Source organism: Ambystoma mexicanum, chromosome 6q (genome assembly GCF_040938575.1).
Source record: "Ambystoma mexicanum isolate Mex_15411 chromosome 6q, UKY_AmexF1_1, whole genome shotgun sequence".
Classification (NCBI taxonomy): domain Eukaryota; kingdom Metazoa; phylum Chordata; class Amphibia; order Caudata; family Ambystomatidae; genus Ambystoma; species Ambystoma mexicanum.
In genome coordinates, this window is record NC_090937.1 from 845,432,087 (window position 1) to 845,454,491 (window position 22,405).

A 22,405-nucleotide genomic window follows, 5' to 3' on the forward strand; every position below is an offset into this window, starting at 1 on the left:
GCAGAACATTCACTGCCAGTCACACCCCTTTGGCTGGGTAATAAAGAGTCTCAAAGTGTGTTTGGAACCATATTTTGATATTGAAATGAAACATATTTGTATTGACACAAGATTGTTAATGTCCATGTTCCGTGCAAAGTGAAGGCCATCTAAAGGACATATAAAATGTGTTACTATCTCATTAATAGACATCAGCTCAACAATATATGGCAAAAAATGAATAAGGCAATTAGAAGATGGGATATTATAAATTAATGTTCTATTGGACGTCCAAGCATAGTTTAGAGCAGGTATTGGCCCCCTAGATCAGGTTGCACAGAAACAGATGTACATGTCGCTCATGGAGCCCACCATCTCACCTCTGTCATATTGGAAGAGCAGCAAGAACGAATTGTGCATGACACCTGACATCACCCCAATACTGCATCGAAAATATGAAAGAGGTTATGCACTCAGACAACTATACTGAATGTACCATCAAACTGATGTGGTAGAAGGAAGTCTGCAGACAGCACTGGACATAGAAAAATTATAAGCAAAGCTTGACAGGTGTAAAGTGGCATCATGATGAGAAGAGATGAGGATGCACTGAAACAATATACAAATACTTAAAGAATGAAGATGTGACCAAAGTAACAAAGTGAACACACATGCAAATATGAAGAAATCATACATAACTGAGAGGATAAGTGAGGAGAGATGCAGTAGATGTATGTACACCGAAACACAATGCAAATAAGATATATAGAAGCTTGCTGCAGTAGAAAATATAACGCGGGTAAAGCAGCCATGGTGAGAAGATGGATGTTGGGTTTTTATAATAGTAAGCTAAAAACCCAGAGGAGAGACACCAAGGCTACAGAGCTAACACGCACTGGAATACAGATGCATGCAAGAACAAAGAACATTTGTTTGGCTCAGGATTAAGGATGCTACAGCCAGAAATAACTTCAAGGCACAAAAGGAGTCAAAAGGTATAAGCCATGTACATAGAACATATTTCTCTTAGGAGTAAACATTTGCGAATGCCAAATATTTGACGACTAAAGATGCAGAAAGCATATGCAAGATGGAGCAACCGAGTATCCAGAGGCAAAAGTAAGTAATAGCACCCAGTTTAATTGAATCAAATAGCACTAAATAGGAGGATAAAATGGACAAAAGCATGGTCCCCTCACACGTGATGCAAGACCAGAAAACAAGGCATATTCATAATGCTCCGGGAGAAGATAGCAAAGGTCCTTCACTCACTTTAAAGTAGTTCCAAGGCAGAGAACAGTCAGCAAGGTCAACTAAAAGATGAAGCCTGGGCTTAGTGCATAACTGATGCAAGATGGCAGGCTAATTGGCCAAGGGGCAACTGTCTGACGTTGTTCCCCTTACGTGGGTTTCGCTTTGCTTATGTGCTGCTAATGAGCCCAATGTCCAAGGTTGGAAGAGGGTGCCAAGCAATCAGGATGGCCTATGTGATGAGAGTATACAGGGTTGCAGAAGCCAATAAACTGCTGTTATTGTGCCATTATCTGTATTGTACACAGTTAGAGGTTATTTCAGGCATGCCTAGTCGATGAGGTGCAGCCAATGATGTTACTAACACCTAAATAAGCTATAGGTATATATATTCCCTTAACCTATCCCTCCACCTGATAGGTTTTTACTATTTGCCACATAGGATGATGTCATAGCTGACATATATTGATGAATAACGCCTTTGTCTTACTAAAACGTATTTGAGAGTATGTGAGCTGCGACTTGTTATGCTTGCCAGATTTCCCTACTTTATTGAACTGATAATAAAGTAGTACTTTACCATATTCTTTGAGTCTGTCTGGTTATTTGGGCCTGAAATCCGTTATTGTGGTAATCTCGTCCAGCACTTGATATGCTCCAGGTGTTCAGGATATATCTTCTATTTGAAAAATGTACAAACATGCAAAATCAAAATCTCGATCTATCTATTTGGTACCTAGAGAACAACTATGGAATCACTTATTGGAGATTGGAGTTCCAATAAATTATCTGGCAGTGACCTGTCCTCGGAAAATGATGCCCAAGTTCACCTTGACAGACTGAGTTTTTTCCAGTTAATGGAGGAGTTAGACATGATTGTGTCCTTGCTCCAACCCTATTTAGCCAATATGTTAACAAACTGGCTAATGCAATAGACAAACTTGAGATGGATGCCCCGCTTCTATGTAGAAAAACAGGCATAATGCTATTTGTAGATGATGCAGTCCTGATGCGTAAAATCCGGAGAGGAATTCAAAGGTCTGTGAAGTAAAAAAAACAGGTATACTGCTCTTTGAAGATGAAGCAGCCCTGATCAGTAAAACTCAGAAAAGCCTTCAGAGGTCTTCGAATTCCTTTGTAAGCAACTTCAATGAAAAGGGCCTGAAAACACATTTTCTTAAAACAAAGTTTTGAATTTGGTCAAAAAGAAATATTGATGTTCCTCCCCTATTCCTTAACAATTTTAAAATCGAAAGAGTAGATTACTATAACCGTCTGGACATTCAGTTAAACAAGAGAGATCTCTGGGAAAAAACAAATAAATAAGTCCACAATAGCCTTTGTGAGACAAGGGGAAACTAGAAGGACCTGCTCCTTGATGTGAAGTTCCAAAGTTAACACTAAGAGTTATCAAGATGAAGACTATTCCAAACTCTACATAAGTTTCAGTTTAGTACAGTTTTATTTTATTTGTAGAGTGAAGGCTTACAGGCAGAGGAGCACCTTAGCATGAGGACATCCAGATTATACAATTAAGTCAAATTTTGTGTCTGGAGTTAAATCGAAAGATGCAGATGTCCAGTAGTCTTCAAACATTCCTATAATTATCATCTTCCCTAATAAAGATAGGAACAGAGGTGTGAAGCAATGAGGCTTTGGCAGAAAAGGAGCACTTACACCAAATGACAAACCCTGCCTTGGGAGAAACCAAATGATTGGGATCGACAATTGAAGAGCACGACCAGGAGTATATTTTGCAAACATAAGCAACCCTTATCTTAAAAACATGCAGGAAAGCCGTGGATCCCTCACTACTCACATTGATGTTTCTTGAGGGCTGATGGTTATAGCACAGTAGGAAGTCCAAATGGATGATTGTGGTGGCAATACCAGCCAGCCCTGGTTTAGCCACTGATTCTTGTCTTTCCCTTTTATGGGACCCAGACCGGAACACAGAAGAGTCTTAAACAGCTTCTTCAATGTTTTTAACAGTCTAGCACAACTACATGCCAGCTTCCTGGCTGGCAATTGTCTGGAAGCAACCTTGATGACAAAATGTTCTTTGGTTTGTGGTTGGGAACTTGCTCTTATGGATAACAAGTCTAGTGCATGATCAAGAGTTCCATTGCCGAGTTAACATGATGATTGTTCATATGTGGGCATTCTGGCCTACACTGGTGTTTTCTCTCTTTGGCTATTGCATTTCTATACTGGCATTGTCAGAAAGGCAACATGATGTTCTAGCTCACAGTGGTGTATTCTTTCCGTGGCATAACTGCCATTGTATTCTTTACTGGCATTATGGCAAAGCCAAAATGATGAGTATTCTTATGTGGAAAGTCTGGTTCACTTCCATGGCATTGCTGGCATCATTGCAGAGCCTATATGATAAGTGTTCCTATTCGGGCATAATGGTCTATATTGGTGCTCTTACCATGGACGTGATTTCCTTCAGTGTTATGCGGCATTATGGGCAAAGCTAACAAGAGTATGTTCTTATGTGGGGATACTGATTATATTGGCAGAGCCAGCATGGACTCGTTTTCTTATAGTATCAGTATGGGCAAAGAAAACATGAGTATGATGTGCTTGTGTGGGAATATTGGCATTTATTCATGAAACCTGCATTTTGATACCCGTAAAATACTTGTATATATTGCGGGCAACAGCACTGTGAAAATGCATTGTAAAATGTTCATTTGCACTATTGGTGACTTGGCATCTAATGGATTTTTTTTGTTTGATGTGTTACCCTACAAAACTGATTGTAAACTGTGTATCTCGCTTTTTACACATGCTTACCATATGTGCTGCAAAATGCACAATTTACACCTTTTATTTAAAAAATGTGTCATGGGTAAGAACTCTCCTGAAGGCTCTGTGGTTGATTCTGGCTCGGCCGCTCCTGAATATTCAAAGAAAATGTGCACACACATCCAATAAAAAAGAATGCACACTTATGGGAGGAAAAATAATGCGGTAAAAAGTACCTTTAGATGTGGAGGTGTCAGAAAAGATGAGATGAAGACAGGAACCAGAGCAAGATGATAAGTGTTGCTTGAAGTGTGAATGCTAAGCCCAAGGTCTTCAATGGGTGGTGTTTTAATAGTTCTCAGCTTCAAATGGTCACCAGGAGTTCAGGCTCACATGAGATCTTGCATGTGTAGCGGATTGCACAAGCGCAGTGGGAAATGTGGTTCTCAATAATGGGGATCTTTTTTATGCCACTTCTAAGTGTTTTTGCACTCAGAGTGTTGCCTTCACCTCCAACATCTTATCAAACTACCACAATTTACTCTTTTGAATGCAGATGTGTGAACACTTGTGGCCCCAATGAAGGGTGGCAGACCCCATGGTGGGGGCATGGGGAATAGCAGTAGATCACAGAAACTCCACATGTTGGACTGCTACTAAAACCCACAACTGTTGGTGACTTGGCATCTATTGGATTTTTTCATGTGTTACCCTACAAAACTGTGTATCTTGATTTTTACACATGCTTACCACAGCAAGTGTGCTGCAAAATGCACCATTTCCTCAGCAGCGTGCTCAGGATCACCCCATAATATTTACCTCCTTCTCTTCAACATTCTCTTTTAAAGCCCTTTTTAGCAAGATGTTTTTATGTCAGCCTACACACAATGTGCCCTGCAATATGATCGACCACAAACTGAATTTAATTGTTACCTCCTATGTTGCTCTGACAAAAACAGAAAGACACACATCTTGCAGAACCAATTGTGTGTTTCTCTGAATTATCAGCATTTCAGCACCTGGTCAAGGTCGCTATTTTAATTAGGATTTTTTATCAATGGAATTGTTTGCCAAGACGAGCATTTTCAGAGAGGAACAATAGTGATATACCCGAATATTGTGAGTACAAAACGAATAGCAAAAAAGGAAATTAACAGGTAAAGGTGTTAAAAAATGAAGGTAATTAAGAAAGACGTGGACAACTGATAGCAAAAGGAGGAGACAAAAAGGGAAAACTAAGGGTAAAGAGGAGATGAAAACAAAAGCAGACTTTCAGAAATTGCACAAAACAGACACAAAATACCCAAGTGGGATTAATGAGAGCACTCCTCCGATAACCTTCCAATACACTTTCCAAAACACTTTCCAAACCACTCTCCAAATTTCACTCTAAAACTAGCACAGAACCAACCAATGCCACACCCTCTCAAAATCTCTCTTTGTCCTTCCATTGTGAGCCTTCCCTGTTTAACACCACTGCACAGCAAACCACACACATTTCGCTTCCATAGAACATTGGATTTCATTTTGGAGATGAGGATTCTGATAAACTGCCTGAACTCTTTGTATTAAATTCAAGGGTCTGATTGGTGATTCATATCATCATAAGATCCAAACTCTGTTTTGAGTTCTCAGCCTATGTTTCAAGCGAGTGAGGAAATAGCCAAAATCTAGGTAGCCTGCTCTAACCCTGCATTGAAGATATGAGGCATATGCAGGTCTCTTTTATTGGAGTTTGAAGATGCCTGGGATTAATAGAGTGCTGAGCGTGGGCACTTTCACGAGAATGTATCGTTATATAAAAAGTAAGACCACTGTGTTTTTAATAATGTTATTTATAAATGAATGAGTGGCAGCAGCAAGTTAAACAGAGATCATGAAATCACAAGTATCACAATTATACTTGCAGCAGATAATCTTAAATGCAAATGACAGTGCTCTGAAAAGGGGCAGCAACCCCTAAGTGGCAAGCCATCTTTAGCTTGGAGCTTGGAACCAATGCCCACAGGTATCTGACAAGGATGAGTTATAGTTCTCAGGATGTCTTCCATTTAATTGAAAAAAAGCTTGCTGTCCATGAGCGCCATTGCTTGGCAATTCCCTGTAGGAATCCAGCACATAGGAAGCAATCAATTCAGAGACTTTGCTCGGATTTAGAGCAAATGTGACGACCCACATGGTTGTGATCTTGACCTTTGCCTTATTTTCTTGCCAGAAGATCAGATGTAAACGGAGATTGCAAACATGCAGCTATATATATTAGAGACATAGCTACAATCTCCACTTGCTGGAATAAAAGCAAGAAAAGTGTGCATACAATAACCGTTTACGCTAATTTACGACTGCAACACTTTTCCATATGCTTGTCTCCTTCCATTGAGGGATGCATAGAGTGCTATCAAAGCTCGAAGCCTGCTATGTACTTCAAATGCTAATAATACTGCAGGAATTACTCATGTGTTGTGCTCTTCAGAAGTGAATGAATAAATTAGCACATTGACTGAGTCCTCCTATTTGTCAATGTCGTGATTTGTGATTTAATTTCTATAATTATCATTAAAATGAGCGACTTTATGGTATTCAACAGTGTCTGAAAAATGAAATACATTTTCATGTCACACATCCCTATTAATTCTGCAGATGAGTCAATTTCACTTAATTATACAGGAATTAATTAAATGTTGCATGTGAGGAAGACGTTTTTTTTGTCATTAACTCTTCCCATTCTTTTAGAAAATTAATTTTGCAATATTCTTCAACCTTACTGTGAAGTTGCCTCCAATTGCAGCAGGTAAGGGATAACTATTTCAATTAAGGAGAAATATATGTTTATTTCCTCATTTTATTATGATCACATCTAAAAATGTAATCCAATGTCTTTTTCATTATAATCCTAAAAAAGCCAACTCGATGAACACAACTGCAAAGAACAATATTATTCGGCAAGTGAAACCCAATACAGCATCTGAAATCCGCATTACACCGAGAAATAAGGGGAATGGGAAGCTCAAATGGGCGGGGATAAACTGCAGTAATTGTATAGATCTTTCCTAAATACGATTGACAATTGTTTTCCATAAAACGAGGACGTCATTTTACTCTCAAAAATAAATTTGACAGGCACCTTAAGGCACACACGAAAAAGAGTTGGAGCTATACATAGCGTTTTCTTTTTTTTTTTCTCTTTTTTGTTATTCTCTATAACGCAACATGATGTAATGGTCTTATTAAGGAGATAATCACTGTTTTGGGAAAGTGTTGTGATTAAGTCTAAGAAACACATTAACCAAAACATGCGTGTTCGTGTATTGCTTGAAATGAACATATCTCCACATGTTTTCTATACAGTTCTACATCATAGTAAAAGCAGCAACTAACTGCTTAAGTTCAATAACTAAGTCAATGGGCCTCATTACGTGTATGGAAGTAGCCATGCCGATTTTTTTCCTTGAATGGGGAAATACCGGGCCATTCCGACCATGGAGGGCCCGGTATTTCCACATTCAAGGAACCCAGACCCGGTACATACCCATTCCCATTGAGCCCCCATAGGGCTCAATGGGAATTGGGAGGATGCTAACAACGGGCCCGTTAATGACAGGCCCCTTGTTAGCATCCTGGTCTGCTCGCCGGACCCGCTAAGGACACCTGGTTTTACCAGACGTCCTTAGCGGGTCCCGCGAGCAGACCTGTTAATGAGGCGGTAGAGGGTTAACGGGGCAGGCAGCTCTACCGGCGCCATTAACCCTCTACCGCCAGGGTCGTAATGAGGCCCAATGTAAGTGAAAGGGTATGTGCACTGTAATCTAAAAGTTGGGAAATTGAAAAACTATAATGTACGCCTCTGCATAACCCTTCTATCATTCCAAACGTGTCTGAAAAATCTGGCAATATACATCTCTACCCCTGCGTGCAACATGAATATATAAATAATTCACATGTTTTCGAATATGCCCAACTTTTATATAAAAACTAAAACAAACAATAGACCTATCTGTTATTAAATTTGAAAAACATATATAATAAATCAAATATCATGTACAAAGTAAAAGTGCAAGAGAAGACATGGTTTTGTTATAATCTCTCTGAATTGAAGATTGTTGTTCAATCTTAAACTATGCAAATACATAGCACGTCTTAATAGATCAACACATGTTTCACTCCCATGAGCCTCCTCAGGGCCGTGACATAAGCGATATCATTTGGTTGGCTGTCGAGAACTATATGTTTTAGGGTTTATGAGTCATTTATGGTTTGCAAAATGTATGAGACACCAACAGTTTGTGGCCACATTAGTTACTCTCATGGCCATATGGCCATATCGAAGCTCCTGGAAGGATTGAAAGACATGTTGGCATACTTAGACTTGCTATACATTAAGCGATTTAAAAATTGGCCAATAATCTGCTATTCAGAGTCTTTAAAGCAATCTTGAGTTTTACTTTGTATAAAAGAGTTGATGCATTGCATATACATGAATATATAAACATGTTTCAAATTTGATAACAGGATAGGTCTCTTCATATTACATTTTCCAAAAAGGTTGGTGCATATACTGAAACAAATAAAATGTAATATGACCATTTAGCCTGTTCTTTGGTGCCTATTGGTATGCTAATTCCACAATGCAGGCTAGGCACCCTGTGCTACATTTATTATTCTAACTCAGAAGGTAATTTCACTATCTGCCCACACACCAGGCCGATTAATATAAAAAGTTCCTATACACGGCAGTAATTACTGCAATTATCGAAATGAGTAACATGGATGGCAGGACAAACGTTTTCAATGAGTGGTCAGAGGTGGAATGTCAACCAAATCGGAGAAGCTGAAAGGGCTCTCTGTTAAGAGATTTTACCATCGTGACCCCTCTCAAGATTCAGTTATGCACCTGCGCTTCCATCCGTTAGGCTGGTAGATGAGCATACGAACCTTGTGGTAACTGTACTCAGCGGTCTGCACTGGCATTTCAGTGATAAGCACCAGCTGTTCAATATGGCCTTAAGACTTCTGCAGGTAAGCAAACGACTGAATTGCCAGTCCTAGTTGGTTGGTCAAAGGCAAACATGCACTACCTCAGGTCTCCAGTCGAGTTGCACCTCATCCTGCTGAGGCTGCTCCACTCAATGCCGAGTGGTGGGCCATCAAAGGTTTGGCTCTAGAGGATTGTGATGCTTTGCCACCCGCACTAAGATGATTGCTGACTTTGCCTCTGCAAGAGGGTTATTGCAGGGTCCATTGATATCATGTTCCCTCTTCATGCCAAGTTTATGAAAGTATTTTATGATATATTTTCTCACCGTTATACCTTGTGCCATTGCCTACTTTAGCGATTGAGTAATGAAAGCCTAGAACCACAGATGGCACAGTATGTCAAAGGAGTACACACTATCCCCAGCAAATACAGTCCTTTAAAAATATTATGCAAGAATTGCAGGCAACTGCATTATGTGTGCTACTGGGCCACAGTGCCAACTGAAACCTCTGAACTCTGCTATTGCCTAGTGCAATTCCTTTAAGCCAATAGCCTGTCAGGTGATACTTTTACCACCTCAAATGAATTTAGCTAAACAAGTGATGAATCGCATAATAGGATCCGCCATTTAAAATGTGTTTCTACCAGGACTCCAAGCTGAGAAGAACAGTCCATTATCAAGTGCTAAGCCACATCCCTTTCATGACAACACAGGTACCCCTGACATGGTGCCTGTCTAAGCATACGAAACGTGTCCCAACATCCCGAACAATGTTTTCCAAGATGGTGTAAAAAGAAGGAACCTTGGACAATAACTTTCCCAATAAATTTGGGTACGGATCAAACAGCAATGGTTCCAGTACATTTATTCTTTTTTCAAACCAATCTCTAAATGTTGGTCATTGCTCAAAGTATCACTCACCCCAACAGAAGCACCACTTCTCACAGCCAAATTATGAGTATAGCAGAATGGTAACATTGTGTGGGGCATTAAATACTTCCTATTTTTTTAAATGACACCTATTTTTAAGGGTGAACAACAAGGGATAGTTATGGTATGAACAGTTAGAAGGTACTGTGCAGGAAAATAACCATTATTGACCCCACAAAAGTACTTTGCATATACCCCATGCCTACCTGTAACCCACTTGGTGCTTTCCTAAAGAACATTTTGCTGATTCCTAGCTACATTTGCATTTAATAAATCCCATACATGTATATATACATATGTTGTAAATATCCTACTTGATCCCAAATCACAAACTTGGTGCTATCTTAAAAATAGGATGTATTTAAAAGGCCTTATGGTTTTAGAATAGGCACAATACTCGAATGAGGCCCTTTGAAGGAGTTGATGAGTTTTTTACCTTTCGACAGATCAGATGCATTTAACAAACATGTGGAAATAGGTTATTTGGAAAGATATGGTCAAAAATGGCCCGTTGTGGTAAAAAGTGTTTATGGGTAACAGATGTCACTGGAGTTCAGCTGCCCTCTAGAATTTAGTCAAATACCTACTATATAAAATGAGTTCTTCAATTTCAATTCAAGAAAAATGCAATTTGGCTAGACATTTAAAATAGAAAATAGGGACTATCCTACCACATGTAACATCATGAGAGAGGATTACCTGGCCTCAGTAGCATTAATGATCTTATAAAGAAAAGAACACAGATAAGGAGGCGAGAGTTGTTCTGATAGAAAGAAAAGATTATCAAAATGTGGAGAATTCCTGAGATTATTTGTATTCACCTATTGTAAACAACCATACCAAAGAATTTGCCATTTGTCCTCACAGATGTCATTTAAAAAATAATACATACACTTGAATCTAGTGTAAAAACTGACTTCTGTCTCAACTTAAACCCTCTTGAGTAATAATCCTTACTAAACATTGGTTTACAGATACTGGCCCGCCTTCATTAACTCCGCACTACAAAGAAAAACATTTGAGTAATTAAAAAGAAATATAACTGAAATGCCCTGATACGCACACCACCCTAACAAAATTTCTATTTGCTTCCCTGGCACTAACACTGTGCGAGAAGCTCTTTGCCACCCTTCTCCCTCCTTAAATCGGTGGGTAGGAAAAGAACCCCAAAACTCCACAAGCAAAGTAATTTATATAAAACCTTTGAATATTAAAAAGACAGATGGTCCTTGTTATATACTAACTCTCTGTCTTGCAACGCGGTACACATTATTGGTTGACTGGTGGTCTAAATCAATTTGTAATCAAAGGGGTCCAATGGCCAAGACAAATGGAACACATTTATATTCAATCAGTGTTTGTGTCTTGTTCCTCTGCTTGTATGCCTTTTATACTTTTTCACACCCCTTTCACATTAAAGATTTCACGATGAATGAGTACCAACTTCGGTTGCAATGAATAATGCATGTAAATATGTTCTATGAACAGCGCTTAGCCGTATGAGCTATATAAATAACAAATCATCATTATGAATCAGCAAAAACTTGTCCCAGTCATGAGAATGGGAAAGTGGGACTAAACCGGTTTTGTAAGCAAATAACAAAGATCCCAGAGGGGAAAGAGAACTGTTCTGTGAAGGTGAAGCCTCCTCTGAGTACACACGACTGGGTCCCAAAAAACAGCCAAAGTCAAAATAGAAGTAAACAGCCAGGAAGAGAGGAGCTAACCCCATATCTCTGGGATTCAGGCAGTAAAGGAAGAGACATTATGAGATTGAAAAATGGGGGTGAAAATAGCCTAGAAGAGGAGGAAAGAATACCCCAGAGAAGTACTACTAAAAGGAAGACCTGGGAAAAGAATGTAAAACAGAACCTCAGTGTCAAGAAAGGTTACAGTGGAGGAGCCTATAACTAGAGAAACACAGAAAGCATGAGAGATACAAGTTTGCTTAAAAAGCTACAGGAACTGATCAAAGACACTGTCCCACAGAAAGGAAATACATAAACCTTAACTGCTGAATGATCTGGAGAGGCCAGGTGAAGAGAAGACTTCCCTTGGTCTATTTAAGTTAGTTTCAAATAGTGGTAGGGCCTGATAGGGCAGTTGGACGGAAGACATCATTCTTTTGGACTTTACAAAGAGGGGTGGGCACCCTTAGTTTCTTAGTTAGGAAGCGTATTCCCTCTAATGTTATGGACAGTTAGACCTGTTCATATTAGTTTTATTAAAAAGTACATGGAACATGTCTTCCTTCTGTCAGATTCCATCTCTTGACCCTCCACAGTTTGCATTTCGTTGATGTGGGTTTGGTGTTTTGGTGTGCGAGTATATATGGGGTTGTTTGCCTGTTTGTGGTTTAGTTCTCTGCGGTGTGTTGGGCTGAGTCAGATGTTGTAGAGTATGTGCAGTTTACAGTGATTTTGAGTTTGTAGGACATTTGAAAGTGTTTAGTAGGGTTAGTAATGGGAGAGATCTGTGCACTTCTCTGCATGGGTTTGTTGGTTTGACTGGTTTCATATCCTTTTATGGTGGTTAGCATTAATATATTGTATTTCAATGGGGCAGGCCAATTTCGGTTTCTTTGGTTTTGGTTGTTTTTAATTTTTGGTGTCTCTCCTTGTGTTGCGATTGGTTGTTTCTCTTCAATTGTATTTCTTATTTAGCTCTGTGAGTTAAAGAGCCAAGTTGTTAGTAATTTTATGAATTTTAGGTATTCCGTTGTATATTTCCTTGGGGGCTTAGTTCCAAAGTTTTGCCTAGGTGCATGAGCATGCTGATTCATCACATTTTCACTTTGAGTATTTCTTAGGTTTGAGGAGAATGTCATTGCTGGACCTCGATGCTCGGTTTTGTTTGCAAATGGACATTTGTTCCTGTATGAATTCCACTCCTTGGTCGTGGATTACTCTGTGGTTTATGGAGAAATTATTTTTGTTTTACTTGTAAACAGTGTAGGGTTCCAAGTGCTGGTGTAATTTGTCCTCTCTTATTGAGTCTGAGAGGTAGGTCTGCTAATGCGTTCTGTATTCGCTGTCGTTTCTTGGTGAGGTAGTCCGGCATTCCAAGATAGATGAGGTTGATGTGGTCTATTCTTGACATGATGAGGGACATGACAGTGAGTATTCTGTTTGGGAAGGTGACTAAAGGTAGTGTCCAGTTGATTGTGTGTAGATGGAAGAAGAACTTATTTACTGCTGTGTTGACTTGTGGTGGAAGGTTCCTGTGTATTTTCCGTTTTGGTAGGCCATGGAATGTGATGTTGCTTCAACGGGTTGTTGGGAATGATCATGATTACAGTTTCCATCAGGGATTAATTTAAGGCTAATGGTGGTCATCCATTTATTTATTTTTGTGAGGCAGTTGATAAGGTTTTTGTTTTTTTGGTTCTCCAGTAGTGTTGATGTTATAGATGATTTGGTGTCATCTGCATAGTTGTAGCAAGTGAGTCCATTTCTTTTGATTAGTTTGATAAGTGTGGTCATGTAGATATTGAAGAATAGTGGCAAGAGCCTTATGGAACTCTGCAGGTTGGATTGTGTGGCGCTGAGTTGTGTACGAACACTTGTGTACAAGCGCGATAGAAATAAAATATCAATCAATCAATCAATCAATGAGTTAAATTGGGTAAGCCAGGTTGTGTCCATTCTTTCTATTAGGAAGGACTTTAACCATAGTAGAGCTATGTTGCTGATTCCTTTTTCTCTGAGATTTTTAGGAGGATTTTGAGGTGGACTGTGTCACTGGCTGCTGATCGGTCTATTAACATTAGTGCCGAGGTGATGTTGGGTCGGCATTCATTTTTAGGTCATCTAGGTGGATAGTAGTGCTGTTTCCGTTCCTCTCATGGATCTGAAACCAACCTTTACCTGGTTTAGTATCCAATTGCTTTCTACATGTTGCAGGATTTGTTTGTATTACTAGCTTTTTAGGAGTTTTGCCAGGTATGGGATGTTTGATATCGGGTGGTATTTGGTTAGGTCTTCTGTGTGTCCTGAGGGGTCTTTGAGGAGTGTTTGAATGCATGCCATTTTGAAGCTTTGTGGTACATCCCCTGTTGCTAGTGAAAGGTTAAAGAGGTTCTGGAAGTATTCTGCAGGTGTTTTTTTGGGTGACGATAGTCGTGCACATGACTGGTGGGCAAGGGTCTGTTGGGGAACCTGCTCTGTTGCTATAATTCACTAGACTTAGGAATATTTTGTAGAGATTGGTGAGAAGTAGTTTAGTCCTGGGGTTGGTTCCAATGTTGGTTGGTTAGAGTTGTGTGTGTTCCTGGGCATACCCTTGATGACTTGATGGACTCTATGTGATTTTTCTTTTTTAATGGTTTGCAAGGTCATCACGAAGTGTCTGTGAAGGAGTGGGCATGTTTTTGCAGTTCTATTTGGAAATATCCCCAGGAAAATTTAGTCATGTGAAAAGGTTCACAGCACAAAAGGTTTTTAAAAAAAATAGTCATTCAATGCAAGCAATACATAATGTGACAATGTTGCCAGTAATACATTCATCAAAAAGTTAATTTTAAATACAGAAAGGTGCAAAGGTGTAACCCTAACAGGGACACAAATCTGTAACAAAATATCGACAATCACCCTTACTCCATTCCTAAAACCCTAACTCTAATTACAACCCTTATTCTACAATAAACCTTTGGTGCGTTAAATAATTCTATTTTCATATCACTTCATTCAAAACACCAAATAAGTATAAAATGGACCTTGAAGCTAACTCCAACCTCATCATCAGCTTACCAGAAATTGTATAGCCTTGCCCTAACCACAACTCTGACACTTGCCCCTAGCCGGTAAGGTAGCTTGGTACGTTTAGCGCTCGCTGCTGAAATCTCTTTGTTATCTGTAGGTCACAGGTTTGAATCCTGGCAAGTTCAACTCAGCCTTTCACCCTTTCAATGTCAATAAACTTGAATACCAATTCTGATTGAGTAACAATGTTGTACATAGCTTTATTTGGTATGACAACCATTAAAGCATCTTAACAAAGCTTAAAAACATTCAACCACAGAAACTATTAAAAATACATGTCAATAATACACTCTAAACATGCATATAAAATTAATACGAAATCTGAAGCAGTTAAATCAAGTATACTTAAACCTATGCAATCATGCCCTATGTAGATATTTTTCAATAAAATAAATCAGGTTCACGTCTGTGGTACTCTTACAGAAAGTTATTGCCAGTTGACCTAATCTCCTTTAATCAGAATATTGGCAATAAATAATACCTCCTCAGCCTGTCATACCCTGGGCAAAACAAAAGAAAATGCTTCTGTGTTACCACACCGTACAATGCGTTTCCCTCTGCGCTGTCCAGCTCGCAGTAAACTGAGCTACCCTAAGGGTATTAGTGCACAGCTGGACAAACAGCATTCGGGCATACGCTGGGTTACACAGTCCAAATATGCTTCAATACCTGCAACCGGTTTTAACATAGCATAGGGGGCTCCTGTTTTCAACTCAGTACAGGCCGTTTGCCTTTTACCCAGGATTACCGCTTGACAAATAGTTTTAGCATTGGCTTTAGCACTCAATGTTATGCCTTCCGGGTTTACCCAGTGGTCCATCAAACCCAGTTCTTCGCAGCCCTTTTTAACAAATTTATGCCAGGCTAATGACCTAGCCCCAGGCACCAGTAACAGACTACTCAGAGCCTCCCAATATTTTGCCAGTTCAGGACTACTCCAAAGCCTAATCCAATAGAGCAATGGCTTGGTAGCAATTACTTAATTTAACAGTTGGAGGACAGTCTCCCATCTCAAGCTTGACATCGGCGTGCCCTTCGGCTGCATGAGTAGGTTCCAGAGAAAGTTATTATCTTCTACACACAGCGCAGCTAAGGGACATTGATCCCACAGTTCTGCACTGTACATTGCCGCTGCCTACCTTGTTCAAGAATGAATTTGATGGCCGGGGAGATAGCGCCCCTTCCTAGTGTTTAAAAAAAACTTTGAATTCACCCACGGTATTTCTGTAGTGTTGTTGAAGCCTTAACAATGTGAGCTGACCATGATAGATCCTCTGAAAATCTTATAAATAGTCGTAGTAGGGCACCTGCTCTAACTCATGGCTATCTACCAGCATTTTCATTTTGATCTTTGTCTGCCTCTTTTTACTAAACACAATGACCTTTGTGTTTTCAATATTTAATTTCAGTGACAGATCCTGACATTTCTCTTTAAATATTTTCAGACTGTCTTAGTCCCATCAGTGTAGTAGATAACAATATTGCGTCAACAGCATAGAGAAGTGCTGGAAATGTACGGGGCCCAGGCTTTCAAGTATCCATACTACTTGCCATTTTCTCTTCGCCATTGACTCCCAGCCTGACACAGCCCTCTCTAACTTTAACCTCTCCATTTCCAACACTCTTCATATACTTGACCCTGTCATCAGGGTACGGCTGAAGCCTACCTATTGTTTATGTGAGGTGAGTGTATGGACTGGGGCAAGGAAGAGGGTGTGATGAATTTAGTTCTGCCCTGCAAAGCAAGAGTAAACCCAATCATACAGCTAAAACAGGCACAGTTAAGAGATATACCTCCTTCGCCTTTTGTGCCATGTGGACCGAGGGAAGGATATACTGTCAAGAGGGGTGTAAATGTGATTCATGAGCAACCCAATCAGGGAAGTATTATAGTCCAAAATAAAGGAATGGCCAATCAAGGTTCTATAATAGATATATAGGTTTTAGTAAACACACCACAAGAATAATAACTAAATAGAAAGCACTACAAGCCCCCTACCCTTGCAGAGGCAAGCAGATGTCAAGGTAGGGTCAAACAGAAGGACGCTTCATTTCGAAGCTTCACTCAAGCAATGTGGATCGTGGAGGTCGCCAAGTTCAATTCTGTGGTTGGCATTCTACGATGTTCAAGCTGGTGATGGAATGCACAGGAAACTTGATCTGATGCTGAGGTGTGAAGTGGCTATGATTAGAAAGGTGGTTCGAATAGTGGTTTGACCGATCCAAGTGCAGCAACTGTTTTGTGTACAAGCCGAAGCAATGACTAGGTCAAACATGCTCACATCATGGTTTGCTGTAGTTCAACAGCAAAATTGCAAGAATCCTGCCCGTTGTGGCACTTAGGAGCTGTGAGTCCCACTCCTGGATCTCAAGGACAAAGTGAGTCCTTTTAACTGGTTGCCAAACATGAGAGAGGCTGGCACACACCTTCAGGTGTCCTTCAGCACTGTAAGGTAAGGGGCAGCAGTGTGGCTGGCAAAGATGCAGGCCTTGCTCAAGCAGCAATTTACCCCCAATGGTACCTGGGGATGGTTAAGAGACAGCACTTGCATTGGCCTTGGAACACATGCTTCACCTTATAGTGTCTTGACCCACGTTCAAGTTATTATGCAGTAACATTTGGTGCTGTGGGCTTAGAAAATCCAAGATGGCCGAACAGCCCACACTTGCGCCAGAATCCAGGAAAACCGCGCAGTTTGCGCACACCAAGATGGTCGCCTAACCTGCCACCCACCAGTGTGAGCGTGATAGGCCAGAAGCTCCATGAGTGAAACGTGGTGCCAAATGAAAAACAGCAGGGCCTGTTAGCTCAAAAAGCGCTTTGAAATCACCTTTGTTTCTCTGAAATGCAAGCTCAAAATGCCTATTCCAAACATTGCAAGATATTCAAAAATCTCACTGAACACCAGCAGACATTTGGCAGAATGTAGTCTTGTGTGCATACAAATTCTGGAAAGATGAAGAGCCTAAAAACAATGTTTATAACACAACTGGCTGAGCGGTGGATGTCAGCAGCTTAAGTGAAATTGGACTTAAAGCCACTAAAATCGAAATGTTTAAAATAAATGAGTGATTTACTTTGGAGTGTCACATAGGTTGCAACTGTTTAAATGTCATAGTTTTGAACTTAGAATCAGCGTTCTAGCTGCATGTGTCACAATTGTGAGTTTGATTTGCATGAAAAAAACTGGAACAAAAGTGACATTGGGCTGAAGCCTGGCTTGAAGAGATTGAATTCTGCCCAGCAACTACCCCCGACAGGAGTTGAAACTTGCCCAGCAACTGCATTCACAGGCCTGGCTGCCTTCTGCTGTTCCCACTAAAAGGAGATTACACCTCTCTGATTGAATTAGGGGTGGGGTACCTGGGACTGCAGGAAACAGAACAATGAGCTTTCCTTCGCTCAGGCAAATGTTAAATTAGGGGGTTCGTAAATGGCTTCCTCTTGGAAGAAACTGGGAGGAGAAGTGCTTCTGGGAGCCACCTGAGCTGGAGACGGGGACAGACAGAAATCCCCCCCCATGTGCTTTGTAACCTAAACCACACCCATCTGGGCCAGAGCATAATTTTAAAAAGATGGATAATTCATAGTACGAAATTGTCAAAATTATATAATAATATCATTTATTCTTGTGATTTTTCTGTGCACATTTTAAGAGGCGTTAGGACTCTGTGGTATGTTCTGGGGGGTAGTAGGGGAAAATAAGGTATTACTCCAAATATCTATATGTTAAAAATCTGACACTTTATCATCTGATGGCCATATTCCTTGCGCATGTTTGTGTAAATTCTGGAAAAGTTTAGAGGTTGTGTTCTTGATGAAAAGGGCAGAATTCTGTCAGAAGTGGACACAACATCTTACAAAGACAGGGATCGAATGATTTGGTGCTACAGAAAATAGGTTAACTTGACATGTAATATTAGAAAAATTGTACATAGATAAATATGTATTTGGATCAAAAATAGATTTGTGTGCAAATTGACAAGGGGAGGATCCTCTGACCCATAAACCTACCTCATCACGATGACACTTCATTTTCTTCCCCAGTCAGAGGACGGCAGATTCTCTCACCTCTCAGGATCCTCAGAGGGTTGGGCATAGAAAGTCAGCCTTCCCACCCACTTTCAAAAGACATAAAAAGAGCCACTAAGACCCAAGTAGAGACATTCACTGTTCACATTCAAACTGATTTCTTGCGAAGCATTTTGCCGGACCAGACAATATCCAGAAGACTCCAGAAACAGAACTTAGAATCCAGACTTCAGAACTTGCAGCAGAGAGGCCTAGTCCAAAAGCTGAATCCTTCTCAGCAGGCCTCACAATCCAGCCATCTAACCAAACTATTCAATAGCCGGCGGTGCTGTTTGATTCTGTCTAGAACCCAGAAAGCAGTGCTGTATCCAGACCAGACCGCTGTGCAGTGCCAAGAGCTTTTGCCAGAACCAGAGATCCAGACCAGCAGAGCAGAGCTGATCCAGATCGCTGTGAGCAGAACCGGTACCAGAGACCGTCCGTGGCGAGAGAACCACAGCTAAACCTGTTGACCAGATCCATGATGGAGGCCCATTACTTCCAAGACTAGGAGTGAGTATCCTGAAAACTGTGCCAGAACCAATCGCTTAGTCTAAAATAATCTGATTCAAAACATTTTAACCTGTCCAGAACTGCATCATAGAAAGTGTGTCCATTCTCTGACTTTAAACCTGTGAAAGTGTCATTTGCCATTCTGAATCACTACTTTATTTCTGAAAATCTACCTCCACAAAATTGTCCGTATCTTTGGAACCACGTGTGCTAGGAACGAGATTTTTAAAGCTAAGATCCTGAGCTTTCCAACGCGCCCTAAACCAACCCCTTATAGTTTTCCCGCAATCGCGCTCGACGCACTCAGAAAAAGTGCCGCAAATTGCTCATTTCACCACCTGTCAAAAATCGCTGTCTTTTGCTTTGCATTGCTGAAATCCGTTTTCAACCTAATAATCCCTCATGAATCACTGATAGTGTTGACCTGAACTAATTCAAAGTAGCTGCCACCTACCCTGAATCGCCTATAGGAAAAAAAAACATTTTTAGCATATTGTCACTTCTTTGCAAATCACATTTAAGTATTTTGCCCGTGTTTTAAAACCATCCCTGTGTTCTAAGCTTGCTAGGGGGGAACTGAAATTCGTATTGTATTGTGATTGTATTCTTGAAAACTGTGTGCTTCCCTTCCATCTCTTTATATTGCATAGGGGGGAGTGAATTGCCACAAAGGGGAAAAGTGATTATATTATCTCTTGTTGAAACATATCAGTTTATTTCTGTACTGCATTCCTTTCCACCATTACTCTTCCTTGAAACCATAAAGCATTCTCAGCTATTTTATCCCTTCTATACTAACTCCTAAGTAATTAAATAAGTGTGCTAGTGTAATATTATCCATTGTTGATCACTGTCATATTCATAAGTGTGCTATCAAATATTAATTTATTTATAAAAGTGTGCTATATAGCTTGTTTAATTTTTCAATAAATCTTTTAAATTGCAAAACAAACCTACTTCTTGGCTCAGTGAGGTCAGGGGGATTCAAAGGGAGGGGTGTTATATAAGGGTTTATCATCCAGATTATAACTTGTCATAAAAATATATAAATAAGTGCTTCCCTTGGGCATCCCAGACCAGGCATTGACTTAGTTTGAGTGCTGAATTGAAGTGCCTTAACAATAGCTGGAGGACTTTGGAAAGGACTGCTCTCCCAACAGAGTCCAGCAAACTCCGGGGCTACAGTCCTGCTGGCAGCAGCAAGGACCACCTGGCTGAAGGAATGCACATAACCATTCCACAGCTGAACTGGGCTCAAAGGGCCGACACGTGTGATATCAATTTGATGTGGCTTGGTTAATTATAAGATATGCTGGCCAACATATCTGAAGCTGAGGTATGGCTTATGTTTACAGTTCACCCTGACACCTGGGTAGAATTCTCATAGTTATGGAGTTTTTAGAACAAGGGTGCATAACTTAAATGCAACACCTGCCCTTCATAGAATTGGCTGGCACTGCAGCTGTCCAGAGGGCACTTGTGACCCCTGAACCTACTCTATGCCATTTGAGAGTAGGTGCTGCAGATCAGGATACTGATTCAGCAGGGCACAGGTGTGTGTACACTATGTTTTTTGGAATGGAGCTTATGAAAGTGCCAACTTATAAGCAGATTTCCCTTTCTGAAATGGAATTGCCCACATCATATTATGAACACATGCAAATAGAAAAAGCCAGGGCTTCTGTACCCTTTCCATGTGGCAATTCCTCACAGAGGGGTTAAGGGGTAATGAATCCTTCACAGTCACTCACCAAATGTGTGAGTGAGGCGTGGGTGTTTTCCTGGCAGGAGTCTCTTAAGCGATGAAAGAACATCACCCTCCAATATAAGAAATGCCACAGGTAGTGTAACCAAGATAAAGCAGCCAGACGTGGTTTTATCAACCCGTGCAATGAACTGTCAGTGACTGGTTTAGTCATAAAGTTTTTTGACAAGCTGAACATGTTGCAAGTTGTGTTATTGGAGATAACTGAGGAGCACGGAGGTGCATGGAGGACCAGTCCTCTTTGCTGCAGAGCTTTTGAAAAGCTTAAAATAGCTATTTTCACAGAATAGTTTCTGTGTGAGATTCAAAGCTCATACACATCACAACAATTGAATGGAACGAAAGTTCCATAAATCTCTCCTGACACGGGTCAGCAAAAATGTTCTCTGTCGTTTATGTGTCTTCACTGGATTGACACTCAGCTCTCTGCACCTCTAGCCTTTGGCCAAAAGCTGGTGAGAGGATTTTGGAAACACGTTGTTGTTGCTTAGCTTAAAAGGCAGCGTAAGCTGTTTGCCTTAACGCTATCTTCTCTCACATCATAAAATGGAGCTTGAGAGTAGTCAGCAAATCTTGTCTGCAGACATGTAGGTTCTCGCTTAGAGCTGACGTGTGACTTCTACACTGGGCCTCCTGTATTATAATGTTGCAGCAAGTCCGCTCTGCGCTGGTGCCTGGCATGCATCCTGGGTTAACGCCCTGATTATGTGTTCTATCAGGATGTTCCTGTGCAGTATATGCCTTCCTTTTATGTATGTTGGAGTATTTGCAGAAAGTGTTTCATTCTGTAAGAATCGACAGCCAATAATGTTCCTTCCAATATGCAACGGAGAGCACACAGCATCTCTTATTCGAATTATGTGTGTCTGAATTTTAAAATGGACAGCATTTGCATTTGAGAATGCTAAGATAATTTGCAATTGAACAAATAGGAAACAGATCCAAGACTGCTATGTGTTTTGTTCTATGAACGTAATTATTGCAGTAGCATTAATTCTTTCAAAATACTCTAAGTGGCTACATTTCCATAATTATAATGTCCATGTGTATAGCTGAAAACATTTAATTGTGCGTGCACACTGCTGAATGAATTGCCATGTCTGCTTTAAAAGGGATTGTTCACAGGAGTAGTATTTTTGAGCTACAGTTACGGCTCCCGGGTTAATTGTATTTATTCTACATACATTTCCCTCTGTTTTTTCCCCCGCATCCATTGTTTACGTCTGTGCTTTCACCTCACACGAGCTACTTCACAGGTACCCTGCAGCACATCTCACGCCCATCTTGCAACCAGTGACTAATTCCAGCGCCCGTGGAAAGAACTAGACGTTCCTTTGACAGGTTATATGCTCGCTCGTCGGAGCATTACCCTTCAGCCCATTTCCGAATGAACTGTGTGCCTTGA

The 22,405-nt window shown here is 40.4% G+C and overlaps 1 protein-coding gene across 8 annotated transcripts in view; it reads right to left on the reverse strand.

Moving 5' to 3' along the window:
• Nucleotides 1–22,405, reverse strand: part of NPY5R (neuropeptide Y receptor Y5) — a 551,355-nt gene that overhangs the window by 332,875 nt on the left and 196,075 nt on the right. The gene's annotated exons all lie outside the window — the stretch shown is intronic.